Below are 26,139 nucleotides of genomic sequence, written 5' to 3'. Positions count from 1 at the left end.
TTTTCAATACTGGCACACGGAGGGACTTTTTCACTGTATACTGGCCAGTCAGACCCATATCAGTCCTAATGGCACAGGGAAATGGAAATTCAGATCTTTCACCTCGAAGAATAGCCACAATTCATACACTGCTCATGCTCCCCCCTCCCCCCCCCCCCCTTTTTTTTCCCCCATTGCTAGCACAGCAAAATGAATCATCATAGTGGTATCAAAGGAAACTTTTCCAACTGTTGATGTACAGCAAAGGGACAGTTTCATATAATTCAGCATTTCATTGTCCCAGACCATGGCAATGCACTTTGTTGCACTCTTGTTCTCATCATGACTTTGAGCAAGTTGCCTCACTCCTCCGGGCTTCTGCTGCCCTTTGAGATGGTCCATTTGGATACCAATTCTTCCACCCAAAAGTCATGAATTTAAGCCTTATCCTTTGGCTTATGCCAAAGCTATTCCCAATAGACCACATCTAAATTGGTACCTAATTAATTAGGACAAAGGGTCAGAGGCAACCGAGTCCAGCTCTATCACTCTTTCTGTCCTACTGGCTTTTGCTACAGGTGCCCTTAATGGTGCTGGCCCCTGGACCCCAACAGAACTTTGACTAGTTACAAATAGAAGCCACAGTTCATACACTTGATAAAATTATTCTGTAACCCTAACTAGTGTTGGTCTAATGATAGAGCATCAGCAGTGGTTAAAGCATTATTTTTAAATTTTAAAAATTATTTTTATTTTTTTTTTGGCGTTAGCTTTTGACCATTCCTTTCTGGAGCTGAAAAGATACTGAGGTCGTTAAAGAGAGCTTCTGTATGAGCATTTTATGAAGGTGGAGATTTTTGCAGGCAACCCCCCAGTATGAGATCCAGAAGTACCTGCCAGCTTTCATGGCAATGACAAAGTGGAGTCCCCATCCCACCAGAACACCCACAGGGATTCACTGGGAGACCACACTCATAGAGGGAAGTGCATGAAGTGCTGCCACTAATAACCAAGCAAACCCCAGGAAAAAAGCAGGCCCAGCGCGATGCATCTGGGTAACTCCGCCAGGCAAATCTCTCCACCAAGAACAAGCCAAGATTCATTTCTGGCCAAAATTCCTGCACTAACTGCCGCTTAAGTGATTTTCCCTGAGATCATGACGCAAGTCATTGTCAGAGAAAGGGCTTATGCAAGGCTACAGCAGTCCCTGCTGAACACTTGAGCTGTTCGATGATCCAACCCACCGCACAACCCGTCAACCCTGTTACCTGCAGGCAGCTCCCCCGTTGGAAAAACATGCAATTTTCCAAAGGTAAGGGAGTCTTGGGTTACTAGGAACACAAATCATTATGAGTAAAACTGCATTCCCAATTTATTGTATTTGTTTTATTTATAATTTTATTACTTATTCCACATTTTCCATATTTTCCATGTGTTTCACATCATTGTTATACGTTCAGGCCTTTACGTGGAAACTTGGGCTCTTCTCCACTGCCTAACGTGCTGAAGTCTTTACAGACAGCCTTCTGTCATTGTTTGCTCTGCATGGTTCCACCCCAAGAGCACGCAGCTAACGTTGTGCCTGGTGCAAGCCTGAGCAGTCTCCTCCTGGGGAACAGGACAGGGCGAGAAGTGGAGATGAGCAACTACTGATATGATAAGCTGGTGAAAATAAAGACCTTCAAATTATTCAGCTGGCGTCCTAACAACGAACAGTTTGAGATTCCTCTGATTTGGGCTGTGGTTTTTTTCATGGTACGGTTTGAAGTTGTCAAAGACAGAGACTTTTCTGTGCACTGCCGTTAAGGCTGGACTGGACAACGAGCTGCACACGCGGATTTCCCACCAAACCCAAAACCACAGTTCACTGAATGACAAGGAATGTCATTCCCAGCGCTGCTAGGTTCCTTCCCTGCCGTACGCTTCTGGAAGGTAATATCATGCACCTGCATGCCCAGTCAATTCCTATTTTCTGCTCTCCTGGATGCATAGGCAAGTGTTTCCTTTCATGCTCCCATCTGACCACAGCCTGTGAGCAGATCAGGAGTGTTCAGCAGGGCTGCTTTTAGCTGCACTTGCAAGGGTTTGTGTCAACAGGAACGTGGTCAATTTGCAAACAGCCTCGGAAAATCTGGTGCAGCATCTCTAATGCTATCGATAAGACCTGCTTCAGTGCAACCCTGCCGGACTAACAGTTGTCATTCAGCTCTTGAGCACACTTACACCATCATCTCATCTATTTTTCATCAGTCTTGCACCCTTCATGACCCCCTTATCAATCCACGAGCGTGTTCATTCTGGTTCAGTGCAATTCCACAAGTACCGAGTCACACATGAACCTGACTGCTCTCGCAGGTAGCAAAAGAATGCTCAGGTCCTGAAAAAAAAACAAAAAACAAAACAAACAAACAAACAAAAAAAAACCACAAAAAAAACCCCCAAGTTTTTCCTATATTCCCTAGTTAAGGTGACATTTTCACATCAGGAACTCAAAAAACAATGTATTATTTGATGGCAGAGGAGGGGCGAGGAGATTGGATTAAAACATCTGGCGAGGTAATTAGATTCACTAAAAAGTTTACACTCCAAACTGCCCCCACATAATTGATGGGACCATCGTGATGTGTCACTTCCACTTACTGGTGCTGAGCAGCCGCTCTCACCTTGCTGCGCCCGGCGCTAACCTCCGTGGCTGACCTGCTGCAGTCCCCCTATTAAAGCTGCAATTATGGGGTGACTCCTAATAGCAAGGTCTTGCTTCAGCGTGGGGAAAAACGTTTCTGTAGCTCGCATGCAACAATTAAAGATAATTTAAAATGTAAGTAATTGCACTAGGTTTCTGGAAACTACTGTAGAGGTCTTGTCCCAGGCATCTGACAGGCATGGTGGTGTATTTTGACAAGTTTTGCGCAGATTTCCATTAAATACCAACTAGCAGCTCTATTTTCTTTGGAGTCATTGGTCAGGAAATGGGGATTGTGAAAGGTCAGGCTTGGAAGTTTTGGGAGGGGATGGAGGTGTTATTCATGTTCTGATCCATGGGGATCCAGTTCCAATGTAAATCCTTCAGTTGCTTGATGCTTGCTTTCTGGTTAGCCTTTGAGCAGGAGTAAGGTGAGGACTGATCCACAGAGAAGAGCTCCTGTTGAGTTGCTTTCACTCCTGCAGAGATTCCCAGCAAGGTGGGACCCACAAAATGTTCATCTGCTTTCTGAAAACCTATAGAAACGGGTTGAGTCTGGGTTGAGAGACCTGGCAAACAGCGAAATATTTATGGGATCTCCATCCCACCACAAGCATCGCACTAAACCTCTTTGTCTGCAAAGCTAGATTTGAAACTGCAACTACTCCGAGGCTTCTGCAAGGTCAGCAAAGTGTGAACATGATGCAGAACGTACCCAGATACTTTCAGAGGTTCAGCAGTCCCTGAAAGAGTTTTGTGTCATGAAAACAGACTGTGAGATGAGTTTGGATTCTGCCACATGGTCCTAGTGATAATAAGCCATCTGCGCTCATCGTGCTGCACATGACCTTTCCTCTCTCAATTTGGTCTCCATTACTTTCCTTCAGTCCTCTCTGATTTGACCTACTTTTGAGTAACCCAACAAATGCCAGCAGTGCACATAGCAGAGTTACATACGCACTTGGTTACCAATGTGCTAACAAAGAGTGAGTCCATCAGCAGAGTGAAAATAAGAACATGAAAATAGCACAATCCATAAAATGGAAAAGGATCCATCAGGACTGTAATCACCTTCTGCCACGTTTGACTGATTTAGGCTTCTCTCTTATTGAGTGGGACTTTTGCTTCTAAATCGTTTGCGGTAGGGTTTTAAAAGATGTTTGGTGTCACAAGATGCATTTGAAAATTGAACTTTTATTTCCTTTTCCATAGCTGGATTTCTAAACCATGTTCAAAAGCTAGACATTATACCTCTCTGTTAGAAATGTATTCAGTTTGTGCCATTGCATAATAAAATTAACTATGTTTATAAGCAGTTGCAGGATCAGGATGCCTGAAAGCCTTATCCTTTGTATAACTTTATATAGGACAAAATACATAGAGGAAATAAAAGCTAGGACAGACTTGCCCTCATTATTGCTTTCAAGTGGCTGTCTTTCTGCCTGTAATATTTCAGATGCATTGGTAACACCATGGCAGCTCACCACAAAGAAAACATTGTGGGACTTCATAAAAAACAGAAAATGAAATTAAATATTAAAAAAAAAAAAAGAAATTAAACATGTCTCTGAGGCAAAAGCAGTGAAACGCAAACTTAAACTGCACAACCACAAAAAAAAATTGCATCAAACTTTAAAATTATTTTTCTTCCTTTCTGAAACGCAATGATCCCAAATAAGAATATGCCCGAGCCCCTGGTCTTTATATTTATTCCAGTGTGGTGATTTTAATGAGGGACTCAAAGAGAAATTACCCTTGAAATGTAAAGACAGCTGCACTTCTTTTTTTATCATGACTCAAGTATCAGTTACGTGATGGCCGGATCCTTATGGATGCACCAGAATGACAGGAACAGCTTTTGGGGTTGGTTTTTGTAAGCCAGAATTGCTTCCTTTTCTTTTCTTTTTTTTTTTTTTTTTTTTTTTTTTAATTAAAAATCATCCCTGTGCTCAGACACAACATGACACATGTTATGGTGACCCAGACAGAGGGAAAAGGCTCCGCACCCTCCCGAGAGCCGTGGCTGAGTGCGCCTGACAAATGCCACCGCGTGGCACCGAGCAGAGACAGGCGCTGCAAAAAGCATTCCTGGGCGATTGCCTGGTGCCTCTCCAAGCTGACAGAGGAGGTTTATATTAACATCACATGGCTGTCTTCAGCTGCATTTGTTAGCACAGCCCATTTGGAGGTCTTGCCATGTTGGGCTGCATGAGGAACAGGAAAGGGGGGGGAGGGAAGCAAAAAATAAAAAAAAGCAAGCAAAATAGATCTAGATTTTTAGCACCGGCATCTTCATCAGTAATGCTATCAAACCCAGGCTCCTCCACCCTTGCCCATGCAAAACCTTTGTAAAACACTTGGAGGGCAGCATTTTAAAGTTTTCAAACACATAACATATAGGAAAATAACACACTATAGAAACTTGGCAATAAGTTTGTCTCAAGTAGCCAACTTAGGCATGGAAAAAAAAATTAGACAATAAAAGGTCATTTCTAGCCAAGTTTTAAGTATACAATACATACCTTTTTTTTCCCCCCTACTCTTTGCCTTAGTTATTGGCCAGCTTGGCTAGGAGCTTATGGAAAACACTGAAGTGGAATTATTATAATTGGGGTTTTTTTCTCTTGTTTGACCAAGCAAAAGTTCTTATAAGCAATAATTTAATTATGGCAAAAGAGTTACACAGACACAGTTTTTATCATCATCAAAAATTAGCATCATCAAAAAAGCCTCTCTTTACTACACCATACTTTAAACTAAGGCTAGTTCATGAGCGCCAGTGATCTAATACTACTGCTATTTATGATTTTTTAAATTATTTATTATAAAGTACGCCATAAAGTGGAAAATTACCGGTGCCGATCGCATTTCCAAGCAGGCTCATTTAGAAGCGAGTGCCGTAAGTCAATTAGGATAATAAACCTGCTGGAATGAGGAGGGGGACTTATTGGAATGAACTTTTTCATCCTGCTTCTGGCGTGCTGTCATGTGGGGATCAAGCAGGAGACGTTTAACAAGTGGCTTCTGAAGGCACCTTCCTGCTGGCTGTTTGGGTGGCAGCTCTCCTCCGGGATGCCTTCATCTGTTGCAACATGTTCCCGCAGCCTCCTTCCTTGCCCCCAGGTATTCCAGGTGGATGGTTGATTAAGAGCAAGCTCCTTGCTGACGTAGGTTGCGTATTTAACATCCTGCTCTGTTCCATACCTACATGTGCCTTGGGTTTTATTTTATTTTTTTGGAAGGGCAGTTAAAAAAAAATAAATAAATTAAAAGGAAATACGGGATTTTTCCCCCTCCCTCTGAGAGCTTAACTGGAGGGATCCTCCTCACCTTTTAAGGATGTGGTCTTTTAGTCTGGAGGATCAGAGATCTTCTGAGATGTTTGCCCTAGAAACACGGGTAATTCCAGCGTGCATCAGCACAGACCAGGCATCTGTGTGGCCTGGACCAAACACTTCAGAAAAAGCTGCATGAACAGCCTCTGTGGGCTGAAATATCCTGATGATGCAGGGATATTTTCATACAAGGACACTGACTCTGGATGTAAGATCGAGAACACAACTTCAAAACTGACAGAAGATCAGTTCTGAGAAGCCAACACCCTACATGAGAGAGAAAAGGAGTCAGGCATGGCAATAAGAGGGAGAAAAAAACCAGATGCAAAGATGAAAAGCAAAAAGAACCAGGGACCACAAGCCTGAGATCAACAGAAAGTTTATAAGCTGCAGGTTTGGTCTGTGTTTCAATAAGAACAACAGTTTCCTTTCTGCCACTTGTCAATTAAAGAAGGCAATTCCTTTTCAAATCTTACATTTTCTCATATTCTCTTGGAAACGTCCTTCCGAGTTGGATCACTTTTGGGGTTTTTTTTTTAATAAATGAAGGGTTTTCCAAGTGCATTTACCTCTGCAATTTTTTTGTCTTTTCACAAAATAAGAATCTGAAGTTAAAAAAGAAATAATCCATTTCTATTTATGCTACTGGAAAATGGGAGGAAGCTGCAGCAATGGAAAAAGCAAAATATCTTCAGTTTGGAAAGACTGATTTTTTAAAATAGAAAATTTTCATGGCCAAACTAATTGTGCAAAGAAAAGGGTATTTTCCTGCTAGTAATATTTTATAGCAGAGCACTACAAGTCACCTCCAAGCCCATGTTGGTTGCAACATGTAAGCAGTGAGCAAATGGGAACGGGTGGTGAGCGGAGAGCATCGCCCAGCTGGCTGTCGTGACTGTTATGCACAAACCCAGCGGCAGGCATCTCCACATCTCAGGCCCATGAATTTGGCAGCAGGTGATGCGCCGCCGCGATGGAACAGCCAGCCCTCTGGGCAGGCTTCATTGCAAGCTGTTTACTTGTGCTGCTGAGGGGTTTGCAGCCCAACAAGCCTTGTCAAGCTCAACATGTGTAAGGCGGGTGTGGTGATCTCTAATTATACCCCTTGGGAAGGACTTACATGACCTAACATATCTAGCACATAAGAAGTCCATTCCACACCGTTTAGATGGCATTTGTTAGCTGGCACGACTGGTTCTACTCTGCAGAAGCAGGGAGTTGGATGGAAAGCAAACACGGTGAGTAACACCAGAGTCACATTGGATGGGGCGTGTAATAACTTGATTTGTGACATATGCAGCGGAGAGGCTGGCTGATGCGACCCGCTGTCACCAGGAATTGTCTCTGCTGATGCACTGCTGATGCTTCATGTTCGGAAGTTCATTCTCATAGGTGAGACTACCACCTGTAGTGGTTCAAGAGCACTGGATGGACCTGGTTGAAGCGAGCCAGTGGGACGGGGTTACACGGCTCCTTGCTGCTTGCCCTGTCCCTGTCTCATCAGGCTGCACATGTTTTGGCAAGAAGACTCTCCTGCATTTGTGCAGTGTCTCTCTTGCACCTTTCTGCAGCTCACCTGTTAGTCATGTTCCAGCAGAGATTCTGAGAACTTCAACCACCCAGACGCATGGTGCATCGCTGTCCTTCTCTCATTGCTGGGGAATCTGCCCAGTGCTATTGTAGAAAACTGGGGATGGGACAGGGCAGCCTGCCACCCTCTCCTCAAGTGACAAGACTGTGTGACCCTGAACTGGTGCCTGCAGAAGTGCCATAAAATGAAATAAAATAAATAAATAAATAAATAAATCCATGCAGAAATGAAGAGGAATATGCCTTTTGCTTGCAAAATCCAGAACTCATCCTGCTATATCACCATTTCTGTTCTCGATCTCTGCTATCTCCTTGTCTCTTTTCCTTAGCCTAGTCCAGCCACCATGCACTCGTTCTTTGGGCTGATGAGACACAAAATCCCACCCAAGTGTGAGACCCTCTGAGCATCACCAGGACATCCTGCTAGCCAAAGAATCTGGAGACTTCTAGCTTTTATGAGTCATTGTCATCATCTCAAGCAACATTAGAAGGAAATTGCTGTAGGGCACTGTCATTACAGTTTGAAAATATTTCTTGACAGTGCAATGACTGTGCCATTTTTATGAACCTGAGGCTGAGCGAGCTTTGTGAGATCACCAGCTTTAGCACATACAAGTTCACCAGCTGAGCAGAAAAATGAAGGTTTCAGCATCACTAAGAACTGGCAGGTTTTTTAAAGTTACTGCACATCTTTGTGCACAGTCTTTGCCAGTGACAAATGCAAAATGACAGACCTAGCACAGCTGAGAACAAAATATAATTAAAACTTTACATACCAATGTAATTACAAAGAGGTAGGTGATTAAATACCATTACTGATCTGGACCTAAACCTGTTAGCAGGAGGCAACAGATTGCAAATAGATACACACACTTTTGCCAACGACTTACACAATATTAGACTCCTATAGCTACCAAAAACCTGCATGTTTCCGGGTCTGGCTGGTGCTCACGTGGCCTGATGGCATCACCAGGAGGGTGCTCATTTATTCCAGACAGTGAAAGTAGCATCGACTGGAATTTTCCCATGCAGGAACGAGACTGACTCATGCTTCATCCAAAAAGACATCCTCCACACATGTCATTGCAAGACATGTCACCAGATTTAGTACGTACAAATGAACATGCAAGCAGACTTCATAACTTTTACTACAAAATAAGGTGCGCATTAGCAAGGATGCTAATCACAGGACTGTTTTCTCCCAGCTTTACCTCCTTGACAGCTGACAAGATGCTAAGTCTCCACCTTCATCCCAGAGATGAGCTTGGATTTGGTGTGAGGCAAGCAAGATAAAGTGGGAAGTCCCCTTTTCCTTCTCCTCGATGAATCCCACCACTAGTAATTTATAGCTGGCACCTTTCATGTCAAAAATAGATGTCAACATGACCTTCTGCAATAGCTTTTTGCCCTGGACACTGAAGTCGCCTGGAATACATGAAAATGGAAAGTCTGTGATGCTGGGTGGTCAGCACCAGGTCAGCTTTGTGCAGGGGTAACTATTTGTAAGTATTTGATGAGCCCAGCCTCCAGCATCCCAGTCATTAGGCAGGTGGTCCATGGAGAGCCTAAAGTCTGGATGGAGGAAAGAGGCAAAGGAATAAACAGACAGATAGGTGTCATTATTGTAACGAAAATTAGCTCTCCTGTCCTCTTCCAGTCGGAGACTGTCTTGTTCTGGTGAAAGGTGGGGATGGTGACCTTTTCACAATCAAGCTATCAACCCCATAGAGGAGCCAGGACACTTAAAAAGCTGCAAGAACATCCCCGTGTGGAAGGTGTCCTGCTGGAGAGAGGTCCTCAGTGCAGGCAGAGATGAGCGAACAGCACCGGGCTCCCCTCCGAGGGCGTTTCCCAATCCTTGCCTTGCAGGCACCCCACCGCTCCAGGCGGTTGACTCACCGTGACAGCTCAGGATGCGTAACCTCATCACCCTCTGAGCAGAAAGCTGTTCCTGTCTCCCAGACAAACACAGAAGCTTTGGGGAGGCAGAATGAAAAATTGCTGTGTGGCCACAAGGAGGTGATTGTCAGCTCTCTCTTACCATCTGATGGGGCTTAAACCCAGTTTTGTCCAAAATCTATGGGCATTTGCTATAGCGGTGCTCTAACCACAGGGTAACACGCTCAGAAAGGCTGGCTGAGATCCTAGTGTAGCTGAAAGCAACTTGAGACCCAGCCAGCCCAAGCAAAGTGTTTTGTTGTTGTTTTTTAAAAATGATATTCATTAGGACCAGGAATCGGGCAAAGTTCCCCTCTTTTCATCAGACCAAAGTGCTCTTCTGCAATTGCTAATATTAAAAGAAGGAGACGGGAGGGGGGAAAGAAACCTCAGAAAATAAAACTTATTTGGCACTGCTGATTAAAACCAGTTTGTGTTTCATTGTGAAAGGCTGTGTTTGCTCAAGGTTTATTCAGTTCTGGTCTCTTCCATCCACATAAGGTTTGTTTTAATGACCGTGGAGTTATATGAATCTTTTTTTTTTTTTTTTCCTGAAGGTTTCATAATAACAATGCCTGTTTTTTTCATATAGCACTTTACAGCCACGCGTCTGGAAATGCATTGCAAATGGGCAATTAGCGTCAGCCCTATTTTGAGGATGGAGAAACTCAAGCAGAGTCTAAGCAAGACAATTCCTAAATAGCAATGCCAAAACCAGGCGTTTAGCTTGATCTTGAAAAAAATTGGAGCTAGAGCCTGAAACAACTCTCAAAAACAATTCAGCAAGCATTTAATTCAGAAAAAGGGGAACGACTGACATCAGGAGTGACCATTGATTGCTGGGCAAGCCTGGCTCATGGTGCAGTCAGGCAGGAGTCACCAGTCACCTGCCCTCATGAAAAAGGCAACCACTGGACCAGAAGGTATAAATAGGATTATTGCTTGCAAAGTCCTTAAGGGATGCACTCTCCTGCCACCAACCCTGGGATGCTGGCTCCAGCTTCAGCACCCGTCACCTTGTAGGAGTGTGGTAGACCAGGACAGATGGAAGAGGGGACAGGAGCAAGGATGGACTTACCAGCACGGGTGCTTTAACCTCAAGAAGAGCAGGAGGAAGAGGGCTCTTTCAGTAGTGATAGACTTCAACGAGGCCACTTACATTCCAAATCCAGCAGTGGGGGAGCCCGCTCCAATGATGGTCACAAGTTCAGTAGCTCCTCCTTTTTGACAAGATCTTGTTTCTTTTCTCCCTCTGTGTTTTAATGGGAAAATCTGGAAAGGTTAAAGGTCAGAGTAGAAAACCAGTGAGAGAATATTATTTGAGGCAAATCTCTAACCCTTTACTTGGGCTATGTGGGAGGCAAGTGAAAATATTATATGCAAGGGAATATTAAATTATTAATATTATGTCTAGGTTGAGTTTAATCAGATTTCAGAGACGTATAATACCCACTTGCTGCCTCCTCAGATATGGATGTGGGGGGGCATGCATTTAATAAGCAAACTCGCACAAGGAGGACCACAGCCTGCAGGGAAACAGGTCCTGGGGCAGGAGACGCTACCTTGCACCACAGGTCTGAATGCAGCTCACCAGAGAAGAGCAGCAGTTGGACAACAGCTCCCTGCACGGTGAGCTGAACAAGCACATGCAGTCCCACCAGTGGGACGGAGCTAAGCCAGGCTGCCCTCCCACCCTCCTGTGTGGATGGCGCCACTGCCAGCTTGTCTTCCCTTCTTTTCTCCTCCAGGAGGAAAGGATACTCGGGAGACCTGCTACTAAATCTGGGTACCAGCAGAGATGCTGACACCAAACCTCCCCCCTTCCCTGATGCACTTGGCTGCATGGGCTTCTGCAAACAAGAGGCTGTGGTTGTGCCCAGCCACAGCTGCAGATTTGCTGCCAGAAATATTGTGGAAATACATTCAGCCCTCATCAGAGCTGCTGGATGAAACTCCACAGCCTCTGCAAAAGCTCAGAAAAGCCTTACCCCGGGTGCTGCGCAGGCTCCTGATCTCTCTGTTGGGTCCAGCCCACGCCAGGCTGCAGCATCCTTGGACACCTGGCCCTGGACCGGTGCTCCCAAGCCACTGCTCATGGACAGGCCACCCGAGAGGAGCATCCACAAGCCACAGAGCAGTAATTAAGGTGGAGCCGGGCACGTGGGCTGGGTAATAGCAGACAGCCAGGAGGAGCCGCCGGCAGGTAGGGGACGTGGGAGCGGGGCAAGATTAGAGCCAGCCAGAGACCCACCGTCATATTTCACTTTTCTGCTGATCCCCAGAAACCTGCCCATAGATCATCCTGCAGGAGCAACACGTGGATCTAATTCTCTAATGCCAGGCCTCACTGCGCTGTTATCCACATAAATTCTGAAGCCCTGACACCAGCCCTTTCATCATTTAACTGGAGTTTGTAGGGAAGAGGGAGAGGAGGGAGCGTAGGCTTGGAGGGAGAGATGGGTCTCAGCAGCAGGCACGGCTCCTCTTTCCTCGTGGCCTTTATCCTCCTTAATAATCCTCTCTCTATTTCATATATCAGCTGATAACATGTGGGTCCTATTTCCCCCTGCCCTCCCCACATCTGAACTAGATGGCAGATAAAGCCGTCCTGCAATCTGAGGCATGTTTGCAACTGCTCTTGATTAAAAAAAGAAAAAAAACTCTCGGTGTAATGAATGGAAGGCTCGGAAGGGCTCCCCGTGCCATTGCAAATGCCCTGGGTGATGCCAGTTTCAGGCTTTGTGGTGTGCGTCCTTGGAGCTGATCCTCTCCTGCCTTTGAGGTGACGGGTCAGTTTCTCACCTGGGGTCCACTGGCACAGGGAAATCCCCCCTTTTTATTATTCTCCCAGCTTACTTTGTCTACCTAAACAAATAATAAATATAGTAAATAATTTTAGTGGCATTAGGAACAAATCCATGCATTTTCAAGTAGGAGGTTTTGAGAGAGGGAGGGTGTTTCATCCCAAATATTTTTCTGTGTGAAAAATCAGGAGTGTGTTTTGTTTGAAGGAATAGAAACTAAAACCAGAAAATCCACAATTTTAAAATCAGAAGGGAGGGATTAATGAAGCAAAAATGTTCCCACTTTCCTTTTTAGGGTGGGAATTAAGAGAAGTTATTTGGGGCATGAGGTTGAGATGCAGCAGAAAGAAAAATTGCCTGATCAAGTGAAGCAACAGAGAAAGTATCAACCAGACTGGGGACATTTTCACCATTAAACACTTCTGCCTGATATTTGCAATATGAAAATATTAAAAGTGTGAAATGGACCCTTAAATAATTTCTATTTCTTCAGGATTTCCATCCTACCTGTTATCAGTGTTCCTGCCCGGGTGCATCGTCCTCCGAGTTCACAACAAAGGAAAGTGTTGAAATCACATAATCTGGAATCAGTTGGAAATGTGAGGATGGGGGCAAAAGCAAGAGACCAAGAAAACTCACATCTCCTGAGACCTGGACAAACACTTCACCACCGAGATCTTCCAGCACTTCTAAGTGGCTCTTGGTTACTGTGAGTCCTTGAAGCTTCTCCTTCCTGAAATAACAGAGAAAGACAATTAATTCAGTGCAGAACTCAGTTTCATCCTGAAATCACCTCCCAGCACCATCAATAGCATTTTGCTTCCCGCATTGATTTATCTACCAATTCATTTGAGCAGATGCTGGTCTACATTTCCAGCCTTTCTCTTGCATTGCCACCCATCAGCTGTAAATCTGGTCCTCCATGGGTTTCCTGTGGTTCAGGCTGCTTTGCCACCCTCCCAGCTGTGGGCTCTGTTGAGGGGGAGGGTGCTGCCACCCAGCCCCTTGCCAGGGCTCTGGGGCTCATCCCTGCCCCTTGGGTAGGTGACTACGCTCCGCCTGGGTGAGCAGCCCTTGCTAAACCCTGTGGATTGGAATGATCCTGCACCAGGCTGGGAAATCTCAGTTAATTCAATTAGAGAGTGGGTGCTGCTCTTTGAAGCTGCCACAGGCCAGAGCGTTGAGAGGTGAGGAGCGAAGAAAAATTCACAAGATACATACAAAAGAAAAAAAGATACTGCAAGAGAAAGAGATGATGAATGGCAAGAAGGGAGTTAATGAGAGCCAGAAACTCAAGTTGGAGAAATGTTGATTTTATTTAGCATTAATTGCAGGAAAGGGCCTATAAAGTGCGGTAAAAAATTATTAAGTACCACTATGCAATGCCAGCTTTGTGCCAGCCATCCCTACGAAACAGGTGTATTATTCCTAGTTCCCTAGGTATAAATAAATAATTGCTTTTCCACATCTTTTTTATGATGGCATTTCATTATTTTTTACTGCCATATTGTTATGGCTCCAATTCCTCCAGAACAGATTTGGAGATTGACCGGCGAGGGAACGCGTGTGCATGTGCGCATATGGATGCTTACATGGGCTGGCACGTGTGAGCTGGATAAGCATGAGGTGTCTCAGGTCGCAGCATCCCAGGGGAGCATGCAAAGCCTGGTCCCCCTGCCCAGAGGTCAAAACAAAGTCCCATCAGCGGGCTGAGCTCTGGCAACGATGTCCGGATGAATATAGAAAGGAAAATTATAGCCACAATTACAAGGCAACGTGCATCACATCAGGGAACCACTCGGCAAAGGGAACAGCTGTAACAAACAGACCATCCAAGTTACCTTTCCTGAGAGGGGAGTTGCTCTGGGACAGGATGTTTTGGAGGCTATCACCCTGGTTCAAACACCAGTATCATGTCAGCCCATTTATCTTGATGTCAGGGACACAGAGCTGGGGTTTCCCCGAGATAGCCCATCCATCTATGACTCCCATTTGCATGTACTGAGATTAGTAAAGGAAAATAAAACCTATGTTGCACTCCACTTTTAGTTTTCTGCTCACGATCTGCCCATGTGCTTTTCCCCCCAGCACTGTTACATGCAGGCTCCGATATTCTCCGAGTTAAGCACAACGAGGGCAGATCACATTTTTCCTAAGCAATGTTTATATCAGCATTTTTGGGCTTATTTTATCAAGTCTCTCACTTCTCAGAAGGATACTCAGCAGGGAGATAAGCACTGGAAACGTTTTCCTAGCAATGTCTCTTGCTTCAGATGAGGCCACCAAAGACGTTCAGGGAAGCAATGATTCCCTGGTAATGCCTCAGTCCAAGCCCTGACCTGGAACCGTGGGCTCTGCAAATACACATAAATCTTCAGCTCACATCCAAATCACTGCAAGGTTCAGTGAAAATAGCAAAACTGCCAGTGAATCTAACCTAAGCTTTAATCCAGCTCCGGCATGATTTATGACCTCAGGTGGAAACCATGAAACGTGATGGCTCCAGCCCCGAGCTGGAGGATGGTCGGCGACCCCAGCCCGGAGGTGGCTGGGTTCAGCGCTGGAGAACTGGGACAGCCAGAAGCACAGGTGAAATCAAACAGCACAAATGCCCCAACAAAGTCTTCAAACCCTGTTCATCATGTGTCAAGTAAACGTAGCTGACACACAAATCAAACCAGTGTCCTGCTCAAGTCAGAGACAGGAAATTAAACAAATCAAAGGATAATAAAGGCAAGCAAGCAATAAAGTTGCCTTTTTTTTTTTCTGATTGAAAAGTAGCAATTCACCAGCTTCACCATTTGTGAAGCTTCCCTAAATGCAGAATTCTGCAATAGTGCTGCGGTAATTCAGGACATTTATAATGCCTTTTTGATATTTATTCCCCTACCAAAATATTACCATAGACAGTAGGAGACAATTACTTTTTCCTACCTAAATAAAAGAGGAAAAAGAGAGAGGGCTTGAGTCTCAGTGACCCAGTTTTATAGGGACGAATGGGTGTCACACCAGTGGGGAAAGATGCTCCAGTTGTTCTCTGCCGGCAAAGTTCCCCCCAGCCAGAAGCAGGAACGATTATCTCTGCCGAGCATTAATGAGGCCATTTCCTCTCCCTTCTCTGACCCTCGTTATCTTTTTACACGTTAGCTTGGAAAAACTAACCACGATAACAATTAGTATCAGATCCCAGGTAACATGACCAAGAAGACTTTTGACCAGTCTAGGTATCTAGGTATCACTAGCAACCTCCAAATAATCATTCTCAGTCAGCCCTTGAATTTTGAAGCTCTTTAATAGTTTAGCTGAGAAATTAGTGGGTGGGGAGTGGAAGGATGGGCGAGGGGGGGGCGGAATTTCTGCAGCATTAGCATCTTGAAAGGCAGCCACCAAGAGCTGCTCGGCTCTGAGCCTGCAGTTTACAGCTCACATTGACACGGGCTCACGCAGTAACATCTGCATCCCACCCCAGTGCCAAGTCCATCTTTTTTCCAATACTCGGCATCCCCCCCTCCATGTGCATGTAAATCTCCAAAGGGAAACACTGCATCATGGGTTTTGACCAAAAAGGTAATCCCGGGCAGTACGTTATAGCAACACCTGCAGTGTGCTGTGGCTTTTCCAGCCCAGACTACCGTTATTGTGGCACCGGGCTCCCACCGCCCCCAGGACCCGCAGACAGCCATGAGCTAATAAACCACAACGCAGACAGTTTACGACACCCCGCAGGCTTTTGGGTCAGGAGGCAACAAGAAATGGGTCACTCAGCCGGTGACTTCGTGGGACTGGGGAAGGTGATGCTGTGCGTGCAACAGCCAGGTGCAGTGCCCAGGCCAGGCGCAGCGTGGCAGGGGCTGGTGGAAAGGGCATGTGCCATGGCAAGACAGAGATGCCAAGAGCAATCAGGGTGCCAGGGAATGGAACAAACTGAATTTCTGCTTCCTGGTTCAACAGCACCCAGAATCACAAACCCACTCACCTTGATGCTTCCAAGTGTTTTGATTATAATTTTCTCCTGTTTCTTTATGCTGAGTGTGGGCAACCACTGTCATGACCGCAAAGCTGAAAAACCAAGTCCTTGCAGCTTTTCCCAGTTCTCCCCCATCTCTTCTGGGCGCTGTGCAAAAGAAGCTGGAGTTGAATGGCCCTTTGACTGTGAAAGTGGAGTTTCCCTGTTTCTGGGAGCATTACCAATGCACCCCTCTGCATGCTGCAGCCCCCAGTGCACTTACCAAGCCCTTAATACTCATGGCATGGCCACTCCTGCCTTCAGAGGGTTTAGACTGGCTGGAGACATCTCTGACACTGAATGGGTTTAATTCACCATAGAAGTAAGAAATTAATCACTTTACCTTTACACAACATCAACTTCTTCAAGCAGACAAAACCTAAGGCAGTTCCCTGATTATTCACAGCTAATTCTCATCACTGAGTTAGCAAGTGTGACATGGACACAGATGTCACAAAAAAGCCACCTGGCCCCAGCTCGCTCTGTTAAAGCCTAACACCTCTGTCCTAGGCTGATCAAGCTTTTTGTTGAGGCAGACATTGGCAAAAACATAATCCAGAGAGCTCTTTCGCTCCCTCTCAGTGCAAAACTGGAGATTCCCAGCTCTTCTCATAGGAAAAAGTAAGCTTGCACTGAAAGGGTTGCTGCAGGACCTACCTTGTAAATGAAATGTGATTAATAACAACGGTTTTGCCTTTTTTTTTTTTTTTTTTTTATTATTTCAAGTGAAAGAAAGAGTGTGACAAGGAACCAGGAGTCTGTCTGCCATGGAATAATCCTGCAGTACTTGGGGCTGTGGTTTATTTTACTAGTGGTGACTAGTTCAAGCCACATTTAGTCAATAAATATGAGATATGAGGTCACTCCGCCATTTAGCTGTTACCCTGTCTACATATTTCACAGCTGGGTAGTAACCTTTTAACTAGCGTCTACCTCGGTGGGGAGTCTCCATAAAAAAAGAGCCAGGATCCATTGGTCGTGGTGGGGGATCAAGGCATAGGAGCACCACGGAGATTCCTGGGCAGGCTGAGTGGGAGAAAGGGAAGGCTCAGGGATTTGCTTTTCATTTTCTTTCCCTGCTTTCCAGTGACATAGCACCCAGCCGAGGTGCAGCAGCCTCCAAGCTGGCCCTGCACCTCTGCACAGATAACAGGTGATGAAGCAGCACATCCCACAGGCTGAGTTTCACAGCGAGTTTCCCCATCTTTCATAGAGAAATTGGCCAAGAGACAGTTTCCCTCCAGTTACCAGCTTTACAGAACACACCTGTCTCGAACATTTCCAAGGGGTTAGTTTCTCCTTTTATCCATGTCTTATAGTCTTTAACAGAAATTTAACTTTTTTAGAAGGTTAATTCTCCTTTTTCCAAGTCTGTAGCTTCTTCTTGCTGCCTTTGCTTTGGGATGAGGAGGACACTTCCCTGTTTTCTGAGCTGGTAACTCAGGGCTAAGTCTGGTTCATATGGAGCATCCCTGAGTCCAACAATAAACCTACACGCCAGGCCATGTTGCACTGAGAGCAAGCATTCTGCGATTGTCTCAAGTGTAACCGGGAACAGAAGGTGCATACCCAGCCCTGCCCCTGCCCTGGCTCGAAATCTTCAAGGTTTCAAAGTCAGTGGATCTTAAAGATGTTGTTCCTGTAGTTCTACCTTGTGCCCATCCTGCTCCATCACTGGCGTGGTCCTGCCGAGGGCTCAGCCCCAGAGACGGTGGCAGCAATCCACAAGAAAGCGGTGAGCGTGAGAAGGGACCCGAGCCAAGTCACCTGGCCTGGCGCCAGCGAGGTGTTTAAGTGTCTCCCAGAAATGAGTGGATGCAGCGAGAAGCGGGCAGGGAAGAGAAAGCAAACCCGCGAGCGAGAGAGGCCACGCTAGGGACCCAGCTGCGGACCACACCGTGCGGCTGTATTGCTTTACACCAGCTCTGCCCATCGTGCTGGCATACGCATGCTGGAGACAAACGGAGACCGAGGACCTCAGCTGGCCTCATCCTTCCCTGCAAACTGCTGTACCTGCAGCGCAGCCACCAACAGCAGAACCAGAGAAGGGAGGGAGATGTGCCCACCCTGTGGAGCAAGGTGCTAGAAAAGTCCCTTCCAAGCATTGCACACAGTCTCCAAGAGGAGAGCCAGGAAAGCAGCAGCTCGGCACTGCTGGCAGGGCTGCGGGGATGGCTGGGGTGAGCGCGCAGCTCCTGCCCTCCAGCACGCTGGGAATCCCATCCTGGCTCTCCCTCCCCAACGTCACGGCCGGGGCTCGGCACCAGCAGACACAGCTCCGGCGCCGGAGACGAGGCCGGCTCCTCCCAGCTCAGCTGGAGCCTCCGAAATCAGAACCTTTCTGTCAGCTGCCTTTTATAGGGCTATAAAACCACGGGTTCATGTAAGAGTCTGTCAGACGTTGGCTGGCATCAGCCTCTGCCACCTTCACCACCACCTCCCTGACTCCCGCACACGCGTGGTCCCTGCTCCCTCCATCCCCAGAACCCATACCTGAGGACCAGTACCCTTCAGGTGAACAACTGGACGCGCAAAGATGGACTTGCAGCAATGCCAGCTCAGATGGACATGCCCAAGCAGAACAGGGTACGAGCAAGGCAATGAAATGCCCCTTATTTGGAGCCTCCCCATTCTAATGATGCTCAGTGGCATAAAGAACACCTGCACCATCGGCACGGGGCTGCAGCTGGACACCCACCCACCAACCCCTCCCAGGCACACACTGCCGCAGCCCTCCGGACCCTCACGGCAGGTTGGAACCAATCAGTGGTGCCACACGCTATTATCAGTCACCACTAATAACGTGTACACTTGTAATGCTGGGCCCAGCGACAAGAATAACATGAAATAACACTGCACCCACCCACTGAGAACACCAAGTGTGTCACACTCCTCTGTGTCATGTGTTTAAAAATATCTCTACTGACGGCCTCTTTTTTATTCCCCACCCCCCCGCCCCCTTTTTATTTTTATATTTATTTATATTTTTTGAATGCCTGACTTGGCCAGGTGGAAAAAGTTTGCATCAGAGCTGAAGCAGAGGATGGTGACGGGTGTCTGCTTGTTTTACATTAAATGGGAGGAAAAGGAAGAAAAAAAAAATAAAAAGTTTGCAATTACATGTTCTTTGCAGAGAGGTGTGGCCATTGGCACGGAGAGAGGTTTCAACCTAAACCGCATAGACAGATGCTCAGGGAGGTGGCTTTCGTGGCCAGTGGAAATACACAAATAGGGGCAGCCTGCAGCTGAGATTTTATGGGAGCGAAGGGATTAGAAGCTAATTGAAAGGCTGGGGAAGAATTTGGTCCTCGTGAGGGCTTCCGCTTTGTGTTAGTTGCTTTGCCCAAAGCTGCAAGAAGGAGTTGGCAGCCCCAGGTGACAGCGCTTGGGTCCCTGTCCAGATCTGTGGGCACTCGCTCCGGCTCAGGATCCCATCGCTGTGGAGCTGGCAGCTGTGGCCACACCGAGCAGCAGGTCCCTATCAGAGGGTAACATTGCATGAGCCTCAACTAGCCAAAACCAGCAGCGCACTGCGGTCCGCATCCTGCATAAACACTTTTCCTACCCTTTCACTAGCTGCTAGTATTTTTTTTCCCCCCAGAAAATAAGTGTTGCGGTTATATTTAACTCATCAATACGCATAGTTAGCTTTCAATCTAAAGCCTCCACAAATGGAGGCATCTGGGAGCAAGGTATATTTGGAGAACAGCCAAAAGCAAACAAGTCAAATAATGGGTCAAATCACAGGCATAAGGGGAATTTTGCCAGCTGAGAATCAGGGCTTTAAGGCAAGGCTGGAGGAATCAGCAGGCTGGGAAACAACTAAAGTGCAGAAAAGAGAAAAAAACCCAAATTTTGGTAAAATAAAGGCTGAATCTCTCTGTGTTACCCTTGTCTGGCCTGCCAGCCTTGCTAAAATGACTTTAAACTAAGCACAATTGCCCTTTTAACAGAGAATCGTCATGCTGAAGACAGGATGAGCCAGAGCAGCACAAGCGGTGCAGGCGTGTCCCACTGCATGAGGCTTCATTTCTTTTCCCTTGAAATTCCTCGTGCCCCTTTGGGGCAAATTGTTCCTTTCCAAACCAGCATAGAGTGGCTTGTGTTTCTAGATGATGCATTTAATTGGCTTTTACAAACCTTCCCAGAATTAGTGACCCATTTTTTCTGTCTTTTCCTTTTGCACAGGTTTTTGGATTCCCCAAAATTTTGGACTTTCCCCCTTCCCAACCTCCACTCGTCCACCATTTGGGCTTCAACCCATCACATTATCATTCCTGCAGACATTGATCTCCCAGGTACAAGAACATCCTTTCTACCACTGATGCTGTTGATGCCCATCACAAGAAAACATACTTGAAATTAATGGCTGAAACAGTCCCATCTGAAATTATTACATTATGCTATGTTGGGTTTTTAGGTTTGTTTGGGCTTTTTTTATTCAGACAAAAGCACAGCCACGCAACAACCGTCTAAAAGTACTTCAGTGGTGCTGGAGTGTGCAAGTCGCTACAGAGGACGTGCCAAGCCGTGGGAGGTGTGACATGGCCATAGCTGCATTCCCTGGGGAAACCTGCTGGCAGAAGGTTCATCCCTGAGCCCTCGGCGCTGCGGCCGGAGCCCGGCTCCACCAGAACCCTTCCCTGCACAGGGGCACGACTCCATCCTGCCCAATGAGGCATGAAAGCATCGAGAGCCCGACAGTGCTGTTTCTGTCATCTCTTCAGCCTAATGTAATCCTGCAGGAAAATGGGGTTTGAGCTATTTTTGATTCTTTTTTCCAGGATGGCAAAAGGATAAAAAAAACGCAATGGGAGGCCCAGAGCTCAAAATCTCTCCCCCTAATTTTTTTTCCCCCTTCTTTCTTTCTTCTACAATACCAGGCTGAGACACCAAATCAAATTGCTGTCCTAATGCACAGCTGCTGCAGGGTAAGAAAAAAACAATTGAGTGATGCCTACAATTGCCATGTTGTGGCTTTCGGGAGGCTCAGCTGCCGAGCTAATTTGGTGCAGCTTCCTGTTTTTCTGTAGCAGACAGAAGGAGAGAAGGAGGGAAGGGAGATGCAGCTGATCTGAGCAGCTCGAGCTTTGCAGCTCTTGTGCTTCTGGGCTGAAAAGCTCCGCGCAGCACACTCAGAGCCCCAGCTCCAACCCATGGTTAATAGCAAGCCCCAAGCAGCTCATCTACTGCGAGGCAACACTTACCCAAGCTACCAGCTGGCTTTTGCAACTGGAAGCCTAGGGATGGGGTTTGATTGCACCTCTGGGCAGCAGTCTGGTTTTGCAGCTGACTGGCCAGCTCGGGGCTTGCACAACCCCCTTCCAGCTCCGAATGGTCATTGCGAACATCCCTCAGGCTCAGAAACCACTGGGGGCACGGTGCTTAAGCCTGATACACGAGCATTAACTTCTAATGTTGAAAAAAACTTCTAAACATATCTGAACTCCTCAAAGTCTCTGCAAAACATACACCAAACCAAGAGTGTATGTCTGTAAACAGGTGGGTACACACTGCATATATACACATACGCTACGTATATATATACTCCTACTAAAAATACATAACACCTATGTTGAATGCATTGTAAGGATAGCAATTTCCAGGGCACTACTGTATTTTAAGGAGCCGACTAATTGACAGCAACACTGTGCTGAACCACAAAGCCATGTCCAGCTCCTCGGACAGGCATTACAGACTCATCCCACAGTCAGGGAGAGCCATTCTGCAGCTGGCATTAAGAGGAGCTGCTCATAACTGCCCCCAAGACCTCTGAATCAAAGAAATGCCACTTATAAACAAGCTTCTTTCGGGGAACTTGCCTAAAGGGGCCTCGCTGAAATATCTGCCCCACCTCCCTTCACCCAGAGCATCTGTGCAAATAAATACGAGCCACTTCAAGCAGCAGCCGTCCCTTCCACATGGGGCACGGGCTCATGCCTAATCAGTAACAGCAAGAAGGCTGTGCATGCCACAGCCCCTTGTTTGAACATCTGCTGGCCCTAATAGGAACGGCAAAGTACAGCACATGCCGACTCCTGACATGGATGGCGATGGATGGATCTGAAAAATGCATTTCATCATCTGTACCAGGGAAGGATTTCACTGCGGCCAGTTGGTCCCATCACTAGCACAACACCCACAATCTCAGATTATGTGACACTGCAGCCAGGGACTTCAAAAAGGAAAGGATTATTGTCTAATTGGATTTCTGGTCTCAATTAGGGCAGAAGGGAAACCAAATGCAAAGCTGACATGGAAAGCTTCAAACATCTGTAACAACAAGTAGCTAATTTACAATGTACCCACCTAGGACCGTGCAAGCAGAATTCAAACCTCCCTCTCGAGGTGACTCACCTGCTCCTTCGTCAGCCCACGGATACCTCAGATCAGCAAGGACCCAGTATAACCAAGTGTCGCCTCCTTTCCCTGCAGCATCACGGGGACGGCACCCAGAGGACCGGGTTCAGCAGGTGATCGCTGACTCCTTCCTCCTTCCAGACACAGGCTCAGCTGGGGGAGACAAGCAGGATTGAAGGGGGCAGCACCCCTGCAGCTCGTTTGAGAAACTCCAGGAAACTCAAATCGGTTTCACCTTGAAATCAAACAGAGATTAGGGCCTAACAAGCAGCTAAAGCAAAGTAATGGCCTAGGCCACATGTTGCAGATCAGATGCCATGTGAGGCTAATTATTGCAGCCCAAAGGTTAGAATGGCTGCTCAAGCATTTCCACATGGGCTTTGAGAGCCAGCCCTGGAAGCACCAAAAAATGAATGAGTCAGTACCGAGGTACCAACAGCTGATGGCCAGTGCTTCTGCTGTGCTGCAAGGAGAGGTGAAGCCCAGGCAGGGGGGAGCCTGAGGCACCCCTGTGACCGATGTGGCTACTGGTGTGGCTGTGTCATCCTGTGCTTCCCAGCACTGTCCATCAAAGGACCCCAGAGACCTCCAGGTGAAAGCCAGGCATATCCTTCTCTTTCATATTGCTAAGGCAAAGCAGCGCTGGCAGCAGCCCCAGCTGCTGCATGCACAGGGCACATGCACCCATCCCTCCTCCCTCCACTCCTAGAGCAGGAGACGGGAGGAGATGAGACTGGGACATGTACCAGATCACCCAGTTTACTGGCACTGGGTTCTGCCAACTAAAACACTGGTGATGGCATCACCATTTTTTGCACGAGACAGCATCTGTTGAGAGGCAAAGGGCTTCCTTACAGCTGCTAAAATCCAAAGGCAACATACAGCTTTCAAAACCAGTACTCCTGGGAAACAAACCCTGGGAAGAGCCACGCTTCACGCTCCAACTCTCCCTCTGCTGGCTGCTGGCCCGTGGCCGCTGCACACCCTTGCTCCCAGGACCCCCGACAGCAGAGCGGGGAGCAGAGCCGCTTTCCCGTGTGGCTGCCAGCCCATGCGAGCCCGAGCAGGGGTCTGCTCCATGGTCCTGCTCTGACCCTTCAGGCTGGGCTCTTCAAATGCAAAAGCATCCTCTGCATCCCCACAGCAACGTCCAGCAGCTCTCCCCTCCTTGCTCTCTGAAGGGCATCGTGCCTGAAGGCAGGGGATGAACCCGCTTGTCCTTCCCACAGGAGGAGGCTCCAGGAGGCTGGTGCTCACTCTGCCACCAGTGCCTTTCCCACTGCCAGAGCAGGAGGTTTGCACAGCATTAACATTTTCCTTCAGAGTTCCAGATTACATTGTTTAACTATATCTTGCCAGCTGATATACTTGCCATATAAAATTTGAGTTTGCATACATTTGCATGGCACGTTTACATACACATAAGGGCTAAATTCTGCTTTGTGAACACACCATAGTTGCAGTAACCCCAGTGGCTTCACATAATCCCATTCCTACCTGGCATCGCAAGACTAAGAGCTGTGCTCCCAGGGAGGGAGTAGAAATTACATTAACGTTTGGGGTGACAGACTCCTCCATCACACTGCATACTGTGCTGATGCAATGGAAAAATGCACGATGCATCTTTTTTTAGCCCCCCAAAAAGGCCTGTTTCTCAGGGAGCCATTCACCAGCATCCCCGGAGCCACCCGGCAGCAGGGCTCTGGCCAAGGGGCAGCGAGCACACCGGGGCTGCGGCCGGGGCGCACGGGCTCTGTGCCGCCGCAGCGGGAGGGAGCCCGGCTGTGGCACACCACGCAACCGCGTCTTATTTATGACACAGGTTCTAATGATCGGCTGCAGCCACGGAGGAACTCCCAGCAATTTCCACCCTCAGCAGACACCAGTTTTCAGCACTGGCTATTTTTGCTGCCCACAAGTATTTTCATTCAGCTGGTTCAAAATCCGGGCTGTAAATGTAGCAGGCTGGATGCTGAGTGGGTGCGAGCAGCTCTTGCTCCATCTAAATCCAAGGGAGATACTGCCATTCTCACCCACACAGCATGAGATTATTGCTTGGCCCCTTTTCAGAGGGGTTTCCAAGCAGGTTTTTCCTTTCTGCTGAGCAATCTGGAATTTTACTTTCCTCTGCTGTGTGTTCTCCTCAGCGGTAGACGCAGGGACTGAGGGTTCAGCACAACATCTTTAACGCCAGTGCTCAAGAAGGGCTGGAAGCAAGCCTCGGTTTTTGGAGTGCATCAACACTAGGATTGGGAAATGAACCCCAGCGGTCACCAGCACTCTCTCCTATATTGAGGGAAAAAAATCAAATGAAATCTCACGAAGATGGCACAAATAGCAAACAGAGTGGAAAGAACAAATGCTTGGGAGAAAAAAATAGGACAAACCACAAAAGCTGCAAGCAAAGTGGTTACAGAAAATGGATGCAGTTTAAGTGTGTGATTCAGGGAGTCTTGTCTGAGTGTCAGAGGTTCAGTACTATTGCCTCCAATTTAAATCATTTTTAAAAGAAGTGCAAAAGAAAGGTGATGAAAGGGCCCTAACGTTGTTCCCTGGTCGGAAAAACACAGCCCACTTGTGCACTGTGGTAAAGTTTTGCATTTTGGCTAGACATCGCGTGCAGGGCTGTGCTGGAGCCTTTGCTTATTTTTAAAACTTGAAGTCACCAGTGATCCATGGAGGCAGAAAATGCTTTTGCCTTTGAGGAAGATGCTGTAGGAGCAGCATCTTCCAAAAGAAGGGAGCACAGCCACTCCTGGGGGTCCGAGGGGGCCACAGCATGCATGGGTGCCTCCCAGTCCAACAGTGCATGGGTGAGGATCAGACCTTGGACTGACACCTCTTCCTGGTCACTGGCTAAGGCCTGCCATAGATTGTAAGATGGTTTGGGTTAGAACATCGAAGAATATCTAGTCCAACCCACCTTCGGCAAAGCCATCTTCCACCGGGCCAGGTTGCCCCCAGCCCCGTCCGGCCTGGCCTGGGACACTTCCAGGGATGGGGCACCCACAGCTGCTCTGGGCAGCCTGTGCCAGCGCCTCGCCACCATCCTCACAAAACAGTTCTTCCTTCTATCCCATCTAAATCAAATCATAACCCCGCTCCTCCCCCCAGTCCCACTTTGGAGAGGTGTTCGAGGGCAGCAGAACTGCTCGCGAGTGGATAGTGGTGGGCAGAGCTGCAGCCCAGCCGCAGGGACCGCTGCAGGGACCAGAGCGCCCGCACGCTGCCACGGGGATGTACGGCCGCGTGCCATGGCTCTCACAGCACCCTGAGTCTGGTTAAAACCATTCAGTGGCAAAGCTGCCCCTATCCCTGGGCTTGCGGCATCGGGCGACCCTGATCCTCCCTCACCCCCAGAGGCACCGGCAGCAGGTTTTGACATTCCCACCCTGGCTCCTGGCCTCGACCGGGATTCCTGGTAGGGAAGGCCGAACCCTGCCT

The 26,139-nt window shown here is 47.4% G+C and overlaps 1 long non-coding RNA gene across 5 annotated transcripts; it reads right to left on the bottom strand.

Annotated features, from left to right (window-relative positions):
- Nucleotides 1-1,388: 1,388 nt before the first annotated feature.
- LOC130143719 (uncharacterized) lies at nt 1,389-26,139 on the bottom strand. 5 transcript variants are annotated; one of them, XR_008819847.1, is made up of 6 exons: nt 22,693-26,139; nt 8,799-13,062; nt 7,574-7,754; nt 5,993-6,264; nt 2,203-5,876; nt 1,389-1,587 (listed from the first exon to the last, which is right to left on the bottom strand). It is a non-coding gene; the product is annotated as an uncharacterized LOC130143719 (long non-coding RNA). The 5 variants fall into 5 exon arrangements; XR_008819846.1 differs by having other exon boundaries at nt 1,389-4,866; nt 5,516-5,876; XR_008819845.1 differs by having other exon boundaries at nt 1,389-5,876; nt 8,799-9,012; nt 10,604-13,062.

This window comes from Falco biarmicus, chromosome 1 (assembly GCF_023638135.1).
Source record: "Falco biarmicus isolate bFalBia1 chromosome 1, bFalBia1.pri, whole genome shotgun sequence".
NCBI lineage: Eukaryota > Metazoa > Chordata > Aves > Falconiformes > Falconidae > Falco > Falco biarmicus.
The sequence above is the reverse complement of the archived record's forward strand: the minus strand, read 5'-3'. Positions and strand labels throughout refer to the sequence as shown.